At 32.9% G+C, this 14,620-nt stretch overlaps 1 pseudogene; it reads left to right on the forward strand.

The window, feature by feature from the left end:
- The first annotated feature begins 704 nt into the window (after positions 1–704).
- LOC149492621 (uncharacterized) lies at positions 705–1,417 on the forward strand (annotated as a pseudogene).
- Positions 1,418–14,620: the final 13,203 nt, after the last annotated feature.

The raw sequence follows: 14,620 nt of genomic DNA on the forward strand, positions 1-14,620 counted from the left end.
GGGTCAGGTGGAGGCATAAAATTACGCGTCAACAGCGTGGAGGTCATGGCCGAGGATGCAGTACACGTGGATGAGGAGGGACTATCCCTCCTCCTTCTTCTTCAGGTATGTTTGGGGCTTCATCCTCTACTCATCCTCCCGTGCCACCATCACTTCCCTCTGTTCCTTCCTCTTCTACCCCCCTTCCTGGACTAATAGAGTCTTCACCGGCTTCACAATCACCTACTGCACTAGGTAATCATAAATGTCATTACTGTCATTTCAGTTATATAATAATTATTTATCTCTATTTATAGAATTTGTCACTTCTTTTGTAGCTTCATCAGAGCCACGTAACAAGCTCAGTTTGGTAGTAGGATAGTAAGTACTTATTTACTTTTTCCTTTGTACTTGGTTTTGTTCAGATTTTGATGCTTTTGTCTACTTATATTTTACTTATGTTTTCTTTTCTCAGCATAAATCCATTCTCTCGAGCATCAAGGCAAATTATGAGGATAATCAAGTTACACCTCGATGAAGATGGATACACATGGGATGCCGTACCACAAGAGGCGAAAGACTTTTATTGGGAAGAGTTTCAGGTATGATTTGGTTTAAGTTATATCTTCATTCAATGTTTACAATTAATCAATCTACCTCTCTTCATTGAAATTTTTTTTTTCATTTTTGCAAAAGCATTTTGTATGGGAAGAGGCAATTACGCTATGCTAAAAGTGGCCTGGGAGAAATTATGCGCTCTACGATATGCTGACTTTACCTATAGGATGCGTAAAAGCGATAAGAAGCAGCAGCGCGTGTCTCAAGAGATATGGGAGAGCTGGCAAAAGGCTTGGGAGGATCCTACATTCAAGAGAAAGCTTGAGATATTTGCACAAAATAGGTGCAGTGAGACTAGCGGTGATGGAGCAGGGCCTTCTCGACACACAGGTGGATAAATATCTGCTATAGAGACAGCTCGATTATTAGTGAGTCAACTAGTCACAGTTACAAAACTGATGTTTAATGAAATGACACCATATTAATATATCATGCATAAAAATTTATTACAGGCTGAAAAATATGGTCGTAAGCCCACACCGATGGAGGTGTTTACTTACACTCACACGAAGGACCACGATGGAAATACGTTTGTCGACAGACGTGCATTGGGCATCAATGTAAGTAACAATGAAAAATATTTACATTTACCTTCTAGTCGTTGCTTACGTGTACAAGTTCAATATAATAAAGCTTGCAACTGCATTGATTAATTAATTTATTATTTTTAGGAGAATTATAGTACAGCTCACGAGCGTGTTGTTTCTTCTTAGGCTGAATCTGAAGCTGGGTCGAGAATTGATGAGTTAGCACTTTATCTGGAGGCTGTAGGGGAAAAAAGAAGAGGAAAGTATATGGCATCGGGTCTCAGACATCATAGTTTTACTGCAGCTCAGCATCAACGCTTCTGCAGCCAACTTAGGACCACAGCCCTACCATAGTGCTGAGGAGTTTATTGCATTATGGGCTCGTGTTGATGAGTAGGAGAGACAGCTTACAGAGCTTAGAACACATGTCATGCGGCTGTCCGGTCAGCCTAGTGCTAGTACTTCTTCCTTTGATCCTCCACCTGCTACAGATCGAGATGTTTTGACAGCTCAGCAGCAGCCACTACCGTCTCCTCTTGATCTCGATACTTCAGATGATACCTTAGTCACTCCTGCCGACACTATGACACATCCAGCAGGTACTCCTCCGGGCAATACGACACTGGATCGTGTAGATGACCAACCTCGTAGATTTGATTTTGGACCTTTTTAGCTTTTTGTGGTTTTTTCATATTTTGTATAGTACATTACATTAACAATTACATTTTTACATTGTTATTTTGTTGTGATTGTGAGATATATATATATATATATATATATATATATATATATATATATAATCAAAATATGATTGACTGTGTTTTATAAGCATTTGCAGCCATTGTCATTTGTTGTAAAATACTTAAGATATTATATTCACTTAAACCATCTATGTTCCATTCATAAATTGTTGAAGCATTATATTTAAATTGAGATATAGTATTAGGTTTATCAACAATTCCTAAGTCTGGTGCTCTATTTACTATTTCTCTATGATGATTTATAGGATTGATTTCAAATTGTTTAATATTTTCTGAGTCAGGTTCACTAACATCAGAGTTGGTGTTTTCTTCTATCATATTTACAGATGCTTGAGGAGTGTCAGGAGCTACTTGTTGAATAGTTGGAGAACTAACCTGAAGTCTACTTAATTGATCTTTTAATTTATTTACAAATTCTTTTTTACTTGGCTGAGAAATTTGGTAAGGTTTAAACATGTGAGATTTTACTATTTCTTTACCTTTTATATTTTCCATAACTAAAGGTTTATCTTCGAGCATATGTTCTATACGTTTTAATTGTGAGTTTAAACAAATTAAACTTGCATTACTAAAGTTATTTTGTTCAATTACTTTTTTATTTACATCATTATCTGGAGCAATTTTATAAGGTGCACAAATAATTTCATTGTCTTGATATTTTAATTTACTAATTGAATTCATTGCCTTATAATGAATTTTATAAATTAAAGCTATAGGAATTGATCCTTGCTTCATTTTATAATTATGAGTTTTAATTTCCAAAACTATACTTTCTAAAATATTTAAATCATTTAATGAGACAGTCATATCTGGATAGACCTCAAAAGAGATCGGTCCTTCGCTTAAGCTAGTCTCAACTGATCCTAATAAAGAATCTTGAAAATTTAAAAATCTAGCATCTCTTACTACTGCAAGAATACTAGTATTTAATCCTTCTCTGGTTTAAGGTTTTATTCCTACTTGAATTAATCCTATATGAATATATTTATATTTTTTACTTTTATGATGTTGCAAAGTTTTAGAAGACAAAAGAGTTATTCTTTCAAAAAGTTTACTTAATTGAAAATCTCTTTCTTCGGTTTTAATAACATAATCTGTTTTAAATAAATTAAATTTAGAAATTTTATAAATTTGTTCTTTATCAACTTTAGGTATTTCCTATTCATCAATAGCTTTACTAAAATCCTGTAAAATTAATTCATTTCTATTTATTACCCTTTTAATTTCGGAGTTATCTGAGTCTTCAGATCTATTACTACTAGCCGATCTACATAATAAAGGATCCATTTTATTAGATAGCATAGATTTTAATGACAGTGGTCCGGTTATACATTGGCCCTCACATTTCTGTGGAGAAGTTATACTATAATCAAATTGTTTACAAAAAGATCCTAATTCTTTTTTAGTTTTCTGCATTTCATATTTTATCTTTCTTTGAAGTTTTAGATCATGACATATTTGTAAACCTTCCTTTTGAATTATACTAATTAATTGTCCATAGGTTAATTTACTATAGGGTATAGGTTGACCATGTTGTTGTTTAATATGATTTCTAACCTTTTCTCCCAAGAAATAAGGTAACCCAGCTAAAAACTTTTCTTTCCAAAAGCTTTGATTAGAGTCTTCCCTTAACATTAATCTAGTGAGAAAAGTCGTTTTATAATTTTGAAAATCACCTAAGTTTTTACATTTTAAATTACTAAGTAATTCTGCATTTTTATCTTTTAAGTGAGATGGATCTCCTATAAAATGAAGTGAAATAGTGAGAATTAAAGATGATTGGAAAGATATAACACTTCCAGATGAATGGATTTTAGAGGGGGTTGTACCTCCTCCAGTTATTGATCAAATAAAACCAAATGTCAATTTGCAAAAAATTGAACAATTTGAAGATGGTAAAGTAACTTTAAAATTTAATCGCAGTCAAAGTATGAGGTATACAGGGTCGTCTTCCTCTGTTACAACAGATGAAAATGATAAACCTAGTTCCTCCATACCTTCTGTGATTTATGCTAAATACAAAGATAATGAATCTAAACCAATTATTCAGACCATAGTAAAACCAAGATATTCAACTTCAGATATTACAAATAAAATGAAAGGTGTTGATTATAGTAATTCTATACCACAGGCAGTTTATAATCCTGTAGATAATTATGTAAATCAACAGTCAACCTTAGTCAATTCACCTGAATCACCAACAGCTTCAGCTATCACTGAAAATGTTAGTGATATAAATAGAGAATTAAATGTTCTTAGTAAAATAGATATTGAGAAAAGTTTGATAAAAGAAATATCTAAAACTAAAAATTTACTTAAAATGAAAAAGATATTAAAATTTTACACTTTTGAAGAATTAAAATATGACTATTTAGAATATAAAATAAATAATCAAACTAAAATTAATTTCTTTGAAATTAAACGGTCCATTTAATCTTTTGTTGTAAACGGTCCATTTAATCTTTTGTTGGTATCAGAACCTAACGATTTAGATCTGCTAATTGGTATACATATAAAGACTCCAATTTATAATATATCATAGGTTATCTTGATATGGTTCAACTGAACTATACACCTAGGATCCATTTGAGATATAAATAAATAATCAAACTAAAATTAATTTCTTTGATTGGTATAAATTAATTAAAGAAAATAACTCTGAAAAACATTTAAACCCTATAACAATTAGAGATAAAAGACCTGAATGGATAGTAAATGAACAAACCATAAAAAGTGATTTTCCTCCTAAAACAATTAGTAAATTAAAATATCAAGACAATGAAATTATTTGTGCACCTTATAAAATTGCTCCAGATAATGATGTAAATAAAAAAGTAATTGAACAAAATAACTTAAAACTTCAAAGAAAGATAAAATATGAAATGCAAAAAACTAAAAAAGAATTAGGATCTTTTTGTAAACAATTTGATTATAGTATAACTTCTCCACAGAAATGTGAGGGCCAATGTTCTAAAACAAATAAACCTAAAAAATATTATAGAAATAAATACTCTAAAAAACAATATAGATCTACACCTAGTCAAGATAAATTTTATAGTAAAAAGAGAACAAAATCTTCTTATAGAAACAAAAATAAACAACCTTCTAAATCTACAACTAAAACTTTTTATAAAAATTTGACTTGTTACAATTGTGGTAAAAAAGGGCATACATCTAAATTTTGTAAATTTAATAAAAGATTACATGAATTAACTCATAATTATAAAATGAAGCAAGGATCAATTCCTATAGCTTTAATTTATAAAATTCATTATAAGGCAATGAATTCAGCTTTTGGTACTAAATATAAAGTTCTTCCTCAGAAGAAGACGAACCAGAGAATAATTTAAAAATAAATGAATTAGATGAAGATATAAACTGTAATTTTCTCAATTTATTACAAGAAATTACTTCACGAAAATATTTAGTAAAAATAAACATTCAAATAAATGATTTTGTGATAGATGCAATTGCACTCTTTGACACAGGTGCAGATTTAAACTGTATAAAATCTGATCTAGTTCCTAAAAGATATTGGTTAAAAACTAGTGAAAAATTAAGTACAGCCAACAAATCTAAACTTGAAATTATAGGAAAAACAGATGCAATAATCATAGATCAAGCCTTAGAAATAAACATAGTATTTTTACTTTCACCTCAGATAAATTATATGGTAATATTAGGCACTCCATTTATAAATCTCATCACACCATATTCAATAAAAGAGGATTGTATTAAATTTAAAATAAAAAATTGCAAAGCTCAATTGGAATTTACGGAAAAACCTAAAAAGAAACAATTAAATTTACTAAAAGCTCATTCTATTAAAATGTTAGAAATAAATTCTTTAATCAAATCTAAAGAAGAAGACTTAAAAGATTTGAAAAATAATGCATGTTTAAATAGAATTACAAACCAATTAAATTATGATTATATCCAAAATAAAATCTCAACTCTAAAAAATTTTATGGAAAACAAATTATGTGCTGACCATCCAAATGCTTTTTGGGATCGTAAACAACACATAGTGGACTTACCATATGAAAAAGATTTTGATGAAAAAACCATTAAAACTAAAGCTAGACCAATTCAGATGAGTCCTGAATTGATTGACCATTGTAAAAATGAAATTCAAGATTTACTTAATAAAAAATTAATTTCTAAATCTAGAAGCCCATGGTCTTGTGCAGCTTTTTATGTAAATAAAAACGCTGAAATAGAACGAGGTGCTCCCAGATTAGTAATAAATTATAAACCATTAAATACAGCTTTAAAATGGATTAGGTATCCTATTCCAAATAAAAAAGATCTATTAAAGCAACTCTATAATGCAAATATTTTTAGTAAATTTGATATGAAATCTGGCTATTGGCAGATTCAAATTGACCCTAACGACAGATATAAAACAGCATTTACCGTTCCATTTGGTCAATACGAATGGAATGTAATGCCTTTTGGATTAAAAAATGCTCCTTCTGAATTTCAGAGGATCATGAATGATATTTTTAACCCATATTATAAATTTTGTATTGTTTATATTGATGATGTGCTTATATTTAGTACCACTCTAGAAGATCATTTTAAACATTTAAAAACATTTTGTATGATCATCGAGAAAAATGGTTTAGCATTAAATAAAACTAAAATGGATTTGTTTAAAACTAAAATAAGATTTTTAGGACATCTTATAGAACAAGGTAAGATTCAATTAAAGATTAAATGGACCGTTTACAACAAAAGATTAAATGGACCGTTTAATTACTCCAACAAAAGATTAAATGGACCGTTTAATTACTCAGACTCAGTTTTATAAATTAATAAACATATCATACATATTAAAACCTATATAAGCATGAACTAAACAATGATCATTATCAATATACATATTAATCAAAATATCATTAATATATATGTCAAATAATATACTATTATCAATAGGATTTATAATCATATAAATCATTACTATTTTCTTGGTACGTAGCGTTGTAGCACAAGGTTTCCCTTGTTTATCAAGTGCAATGATAAACACCAGGAGGTTATGTGTTTCCAGCTGATATACCAAAGAATTTTAATTTGAATAGTATTTGTTTATGAACATACAAGAAAGAATGATATTTCTGATGTGGAATATCACACTAAGGTGCAACCACAGAGCATACTTATATAACAATCAAAACTCAAACCAATTTAATATTTATCAATTAACTCAACCAATAATTGATTTTATTTTAATTAAGGTTTAGGGTTCCTGCAACCTTAGCCTGGGATCCCCAGAACTAAGTCAGAGTGTAGAGGGAGAAGAGAATGAAGCCTTTAACAGGGCTTTAATAAGTAGCAATTTATATTTACTAAAATAAATAATTGAAATAACAAAATAGTATTACAATATTTAAATACAAAAATTAAACTTTAAATGATAAACTTAAGCTAGTTTTAACTTACAAGAATTTTAAGACTTTCCACTTATAATCCTTTACAATCGAACTGGGAAAGGAGGGAGATAGTTTAGGGAGAGAATGACTACGCCTATATGGGAGTATATCTTATATTATGTGATTACATGCGATGCCTTCACAAGGGGAAAAGGCTCCCTTAAATAAAAATTTTAGAATCTTTACTATTTACTTTTACTATTGGTGAACAGTAGTTTCTGTCGAAGAATCTCTACTGTTTGCTTTTACTGTTGGTGAACAGTAGTCTCTGTCGAAGAATCTCTACTGTTTGCTTTTACTGTTGGTGAACAGTAGTCTCTGTCGAAGAATCTCTACTGTTTGCTTTTACTGTTGGTGAACAGTAGTCTCTGTCGGAGAATCTCTACTGTTTGCTTTTACTGTGCCAAGTTGACCTTTACTGTTGGCGAGTGGACCTTTTACTGTTGCTGAGTTGATTTTGGCTGTGCCGAGCTGTCTTTTTACTTTTGCTAAGTTGGCCTTTTACTAAAAACTTGTGTGCCGTTTTGATTGGGTGTTTTACAAAGAGTGAAGGAATAAGGTTCCTTCTGCCTGTTTACAATGATTCAGAATAAGATGAGGACGATGATGTGTCCTTCTTTTTCTTTTTTAACGTTTCTTTTCTTTTTATTTTTTCTTTCTGTTTTAACTTCTTTTTTCTTTCTTTTTCTTTTTTACCTGCTTTACTTTGGATTTTTATGATATCGCTGTCATCACTTTCGTCACTAGATGAACTAGATGATGAGGATGATGGTAAAACGATTTTACCCTTGACTTTATGGTGTGTAGTGTTTGAAGATTTACTGGAGGATGCACTTTGGGCTTTACTGGTGGATGGTTTTATGGGCTGATTTGAACTGGTTGAGAGTTGTTCAGACATCTCTTGACAGATCAATCTATATTCTTCTACTGTTTTAGCTGCAGCTAACCGGGCCTGACATTGGGCTTTTTGGATACCAAATTGGGGGTTATCCTGAATAGCTAATGTATGGGCATAGGTTAAAGCTGGTTTAGATGGGCTGGATAATTTATTGCGGATCCATTGACTAATTTTATGTTCAGTGGTGGAATTCTTGAATGATCCCCACCATTTTATTTTTTGTCTTTTTATTATCATGGGAATTTGGCTTCCTGGAACATACTGATAATCAAAATACCATTGATATACCCATGGAGTAAAGAAGGTCATACAATAATACATCAAAGAAGGAATATGAACTTCTTCAGGCTTAGGTTTATAATGGGTTTTAAAAAACTGGTACAAATAATGGATATCATGAGGAATGATTTCCTCGGAAATTCCTTTAAACTGCCACCATCGTTTAAACCAATTGGGGATTTTTAAATCAGTGCGTATATTTTGATCAAAATATATTAACCAGGAATGAGTAGTGGTGGGATTTTGAAGACAAAATATCGTATCCCACGCTTTTTTATAATCAAAATAATTATAACTCATATTATATTTATGTAATCCTTTAAATTTTACTGGCGTTGTTAAGGAAGATACGGGCCAATCCTTAGGATGGATGACGCGTTTTATTTTTATAGAAGAATAGGAAATTATTCCATTTTTATCAAAAGTATGTTTGATGTTTACTGATTCAGTATCTAATAATATATTATTATAATAGGCCTGAGGTTTTGACAAGTCTGTTGGCATAAAAAACCAATTCTCAGGATAATAATTTTTTATAATTTGCCAAGGATTAGTATGATTATAACCATCCTCAACTTCGATTTCAAAATCAAATAAATTTTTATCAAACCATTTATGGATATTACTAGTAGATTTATATTGGATTTTTGGCAAATCCACAGCCATCAACGGATTTGATAACTCTTTACTGTCTACCGTTTGAGACAGAGTAGCTGTATCATGAGCGGATACAATCGCTTTAGATTTAGAAGACATACCTGGGTCCTCTGTAGAAGAGGATGTAAGAATTAATCTCAAATAATTCAATAATAACCTAGATCGTGCAAACCACTAGATTCAACAAAATAGATTGAATAAGAAAAGGTTGCGTACCTGACATCGTTGTTCGTCGATCTTGATGTATAGAATTAGGTTTGCAGCCTTCCAGAGAATTGAAGAATCGATTTTGCGGAAGCAGTACGAAAGGAACGTAAAACTGAATCGTATTCAACTCCTCTGGGGACCACGACCTTTATATACCTGTAGGGTTAGTACAATTCCTATTTCGGTCCTTTAACGAAATAGGAATTATATAATGGTCTCTACACTTAATATCTATAATTAGTTGATACCTCAATAGTCAATTATTCACAATCAAGACCACATTTGAAATTGACTTTACAATTGGACTGCTGTACATATTTAATTTTACATATTAAGCCCACAATAGAAAATTAAATCCAACAATCTCCCACTTGGGCGAACATATGTTAAATAAAATACATACACCAAAATGAGCTCAACAAACGCAGTCATACAAGGTATCCAAAAACAATCTCGTCCATTAGTTATATTGATAAAGAGCTGAAGAAACATTCGTCATAGATCTCATGACTAAGTTCATCATCAACTACATTACCAATACCCCTAAATGACACAGATTCATTATAGAAGTGTAGCATGAAAACTACATGTAATGTGATCATCATGTCTGTTTCCAACTGGTCACCAACAAAAGTGAGATCAAGCAAAACAATAATAATAATACAGAGTGTAACCATCAACCAAAATGAGTACTCAACAAAATTTCATAATAAAACATATCCAAAACAAAATAGAGCATTCAAAAAACATAATGTATACATAAAGAGCAAACTCCCACTAAAACTAGACAGTCTCAAACAAAACGATACCCATATGAGCGGTGTGCTCATGGAAAACTTTCGGTATCACTGCCTTTGTAAGCGGATCCGCAATCTTGGAGTTTGTTCCAATATGCTCTAAGGATATCTGTCCACTCTGTACCCTCTCCTTCACAGCCAAGAACTTAATCTCAATGTGTTTTGATCGAGAAGAGCTCCTGTTGTTGTTGGAGAATAAAACGGCTGACTTGCTGTCACAATACAACTTCAGTGGTCTTTCTATTCCACCTACTACACGCAGCCCAGTGACAAGGTTTCTCAGCCAAATAGCTTGATTGGATGCCTCATAAGATGCTACAAATTCAGCTTCCATGGTGGAGGTTGCCACTAGAGTTTGTTTCACACTCTTCCAAGAAATAGCACCGCCAGCCAATAGAAAAACGTAGCCAGATGTGGATTTTCTACTATCTTGGCATCCAGCGAAATCAGAATCAGTATACCCAATGATCTCAAGCTGATCTGATCTCCTATATGTGAGCATATGTCCCTTAGTCCTCTGAAGATATCTCATGACTCTTTTGGCTGCTTTCCAATGATCCATTCCTGGATTGCTGAGATATCTACCTAACATGCCAACTATAAAAGAAATGTCTGGACGAGTACAAACTTGAACATACATAAGACTTCCTACAGCTGACGCATAAGGAACCTTTTGCATTTCCTGAATTTCAAGTTCACTCTTTGGACATTGTTGATTACTAAATTTATCACCTTTTGCAATAGGGGTATCCAATGGTCTAGAATTCTGCATACTAAATCTCTTGAGCACTTTATCAATATAGCTCTTTTGTGATAATCCAAGAATACCTCGAGAACGGTCTCGATGTATCTGAATCCCTAAAACAAAAGAAGCTTCACCTAAATCTTTCATCTCAAAATGCTTTGAAAGAAAAACTTTGGTTTCATGTAGCAAGACTTTACAATTAGTAGCAAGAAGTATGTCATCCACATATAAGACCAAAAAGATAAACCTACTCCCACTGAACTTATGGTACACACAATTTTCAACAGTATTTGCCTCAAAGCCAAACGAGACAATTACTTGGTTGAATTTAAAGTACCATTGACGAGAAGCTTGCTTGAGTCCATAAATGGATTTCTTTAATTTGCATACCAGATGTTTTGGATCTCCAATTATAAAACTTTTTGGTTGCACCATATATATTGTTTCATCAATGTCGCCATTGAGAAACGCAGTCTTAACATCCATTTGATGAAGCTCAAGATCAAGATTTGCAACTAAGGCCATGATTGTCCTAAAAGAATCCTTCGAAGAAACTGGAGAGAAGGTTTCTTTATAGTCAATCCCTTCCTTTTGAGTAAAGCCTTTTGCTACAAGACGTGCTTTATATCTCTCCACATTACCTTGAGAATCCCTTTTGGTTTTAAATATCCATTTGCAACCAATGGGTTTCTTTCCTTCAGGTAATTGAACAAGATCCCAAACTTGATTGTCTTGCATAGACTTATACTCTTCGTTCATTGCCTCAATCCACTTATGAGAGTCAGAACTCTGCATGGCATGATAGAAACTAACTGGATCATCATCTATCATGTCTACAGTATCCTCATGTTCCTGAAGAAACACTATATAATCATCTGGAATAGCACTTCTTCTCTCCCTAGTAGATCTCCTCAAAGGCATTTGAACAGACTCTAATGCTTGAGGTTGTTGAATTTGTTCTTGAGGAAGAATAGCATTGTCTTGAATTGGATCTTGAATAGTGACAGGAGCAACTGGAGTCTGTACGCTATCAGAAACAACAAAAGGAATGAGAACCGAATCATCCTTACTTGGTTCCTCTTCAAAGACAATGTTTCTTTCTTTATTTCTCCCTCCAAAATCAACATCCTCAAAAAATGTTGCAATTCTCGTTTCAAAAAAAGTTCTGGAAGTAGGATTATAAAACTTGTAACCCCTAGACCGCTCAGAATATCCAACAAAGTAGCTGCTGATAGTTTTGGAGTCCAGTTTTGTTTCATTCGGCTTGTAAGGCCTTGCTTCAGCTGGACATCCCCAAACATGAAGATGCTTTAGACTAGGCTTACGTCCAGTCCAAAGTTCATAAGGTGTTTTAGCAACTGCTTTAGATGGAATCCTATTGAGAAGATAAGCTGCTGTCTTTAACGCTTCACCCCACAGAGACTCTGGTAAAGTAGAATGACTAATCATACTCCTTACCATATCCATAAGAGTCCTATTACGTCTCTCAGATACACCATTCATGCTGGGAGTACCAGGCATTGTATATTGAGGGACAATTCCACATTCCTGTAGGAAAAGCGCAAAAGGTCCTGGACGTTGTTCGCCTGAACCGTCATATTTACCATAATATTCACCACCACGGTCAGATCGAACAGATTTAATCTTCTTTCCTAGTTGATTTTCAACTTCGGCTTTATAAGATTTAAACACGTCCAAAGACTCAGATTTTTCATGAATGAGATATAAGTAACCATATCGAGAATAGTCATCAATGAATGATATAAAATATCTTTGGCCATTTCTAGTTGCAATATGGAATGGACCGCAAATATCTGTATGAATCAGTTCTAAAACATTGGATGACCGAATGGCACCTAGTCTCTTTTGTTTAGTCTGTTTTCCTTTAATACACTCAATACAAGAATCCAAACCTGTGTAATCAAGTGTATCTAAGATACCATCAGAAACAAGACGCTCAATTCTCGATTTGGATAAATGACCCAAACGTCTATGCCAAAGTACAGCTGAGTTATCAATATTCAACTTTCTTTTGGTACCTCTTGTAGTAACATGCAGGGATTCATGATAACTAGTATCAATGTCTAACATATATAGATTATCACATTCATTCAAGCAACCAGTACCCAAAACTTTTGAATTCATAGATAAAGTGAATACACTGTCTCCAAAAGAACAATGAAAACCAGATTTGTCCAAAAAGGAAACAGAAATCAAATTCCTTCTAAAAGAGGGAATAACAAAAGTATCTATAAGATCCAAAAAATAACCAGTACTTAAACATAATCTAAAATGTCCAATTGCCTCTACTTCAACCGGATCGCCATTTCCTACATAGACGTATCTTTCACCGTCAGTTGGCTTTCTGTAGTTGAGGCAGACCCCTCTTTGCAAGCCAAATAGCAAATTTAGGACAATCCTTTCTCAAGTGATCCGTCTTTCCACAAAAGAAGCATTTTGGCACATAAGGCTTCTTTTGTACTGGATCTACAGCAGTAGCAGCAGCAGGTTTCTCAATAGCCTTTTCAACAGTCTTTGCAAAAGGCCTCTTTCTTTTCTTGTTCTTGCCCTTCCCAGCTGAAGAAACAAAATGAGCACTCTCTCTTTTGTTAGAATTCATCTTTTCCTCCTCATCAACACAATGAGAAATGAGCTCGTTAAGAGTCCATTTATTCGGCTGACAATTATAGGAAGTCCTAATTTGTCCATACTGAGAAGGAAGAGAATTCATAACCATATGGACTAAAAGGTCATCTGGTAAAGCCATACCCAGCGCCTTCAGTCTCTTTGCAATCTGAGACATGCTAAGAATATGCTCCCGAACACCACCATTGCCAGCAAACTTCATGGAGGTTAATTTTCCTAAAAGTGTTCCCACTTCGGCTTTGTCATTCTTGACATAAGCCCTCTCCAGCTCGGCAAGATAGTTTTGAGCATTGTTCTTTTCAGCTGAGACAGAGTCTCGAACATGTTCTGGGACTCCTTTCTGCATGATCATCAGACCTAAGCGATTAGAACGCTCCCACTTCTCATACTGAACCCTTTGAACATCAGTGCTCGTATCAGTAAGAGGAGCAGGTTCGTCCATCCTGAATGCAAGATCCAAATCCATACAGCCCAGAAAGATCATAATGTCTGATTTCCAAGACTCAAAATTTAATCCCTCAAGTTTAGGGACACAATCAGGATTAAATGACATGTTAGCTGACATCAGAGAAAATAAACAAATAGATAAGTATAAGCTCACAATCCACAAATGAAACAATTCACATAAGTAAAGATCAAAAAATGGAAATAAGATACAGACACAACATTAATATTCTCATCTTTGGATGTAAAACATTAACTTGCAATTAGTATCTCAATGCAGCAATCAAATATTGATAACATAGTCCTGACAAATAATAAATCTTCCTTTGGGCCGATATATCATTGTCATGGAAAATAATCAAACAATTATCACATATTTATTGCCAAACATGTATTCAAAACTCAGCCAGATAGCAACCTTCCTTTGGGCCGATTAACTATCCGTAACGAATTCTAATACACCTGTCTAATATTCTAAAATAAATCAATTCAAGCAATAGAGGTCACTTTGGTGACTTATTGATCAAATCAATTTATTTTAATAAATATCAAACAGAATAGGGACTTAATCACTCCAAATTTTAATCTCAAGTCGACAAATTAATTCATTTAATTGTAATTAAAACAAAA

The sequence above is a fragment of the Jatropha curcas genome, chromosome 11 (assembly GCF_041381405.1).
Source record: "Jatropha curcas cultivar XTBG-Jc1 chromosome 11, XTBG_Jcur_1.0, whole genome shotgun sequence".
Taxonomy (NCBI): domain Eukaryota; kingdom Viridiplantae; phylum Streptophyta; class Magnoliopsida; order Malpighiales; family Euphorbiaceae; genus Jatropha; species Jatropha curcas.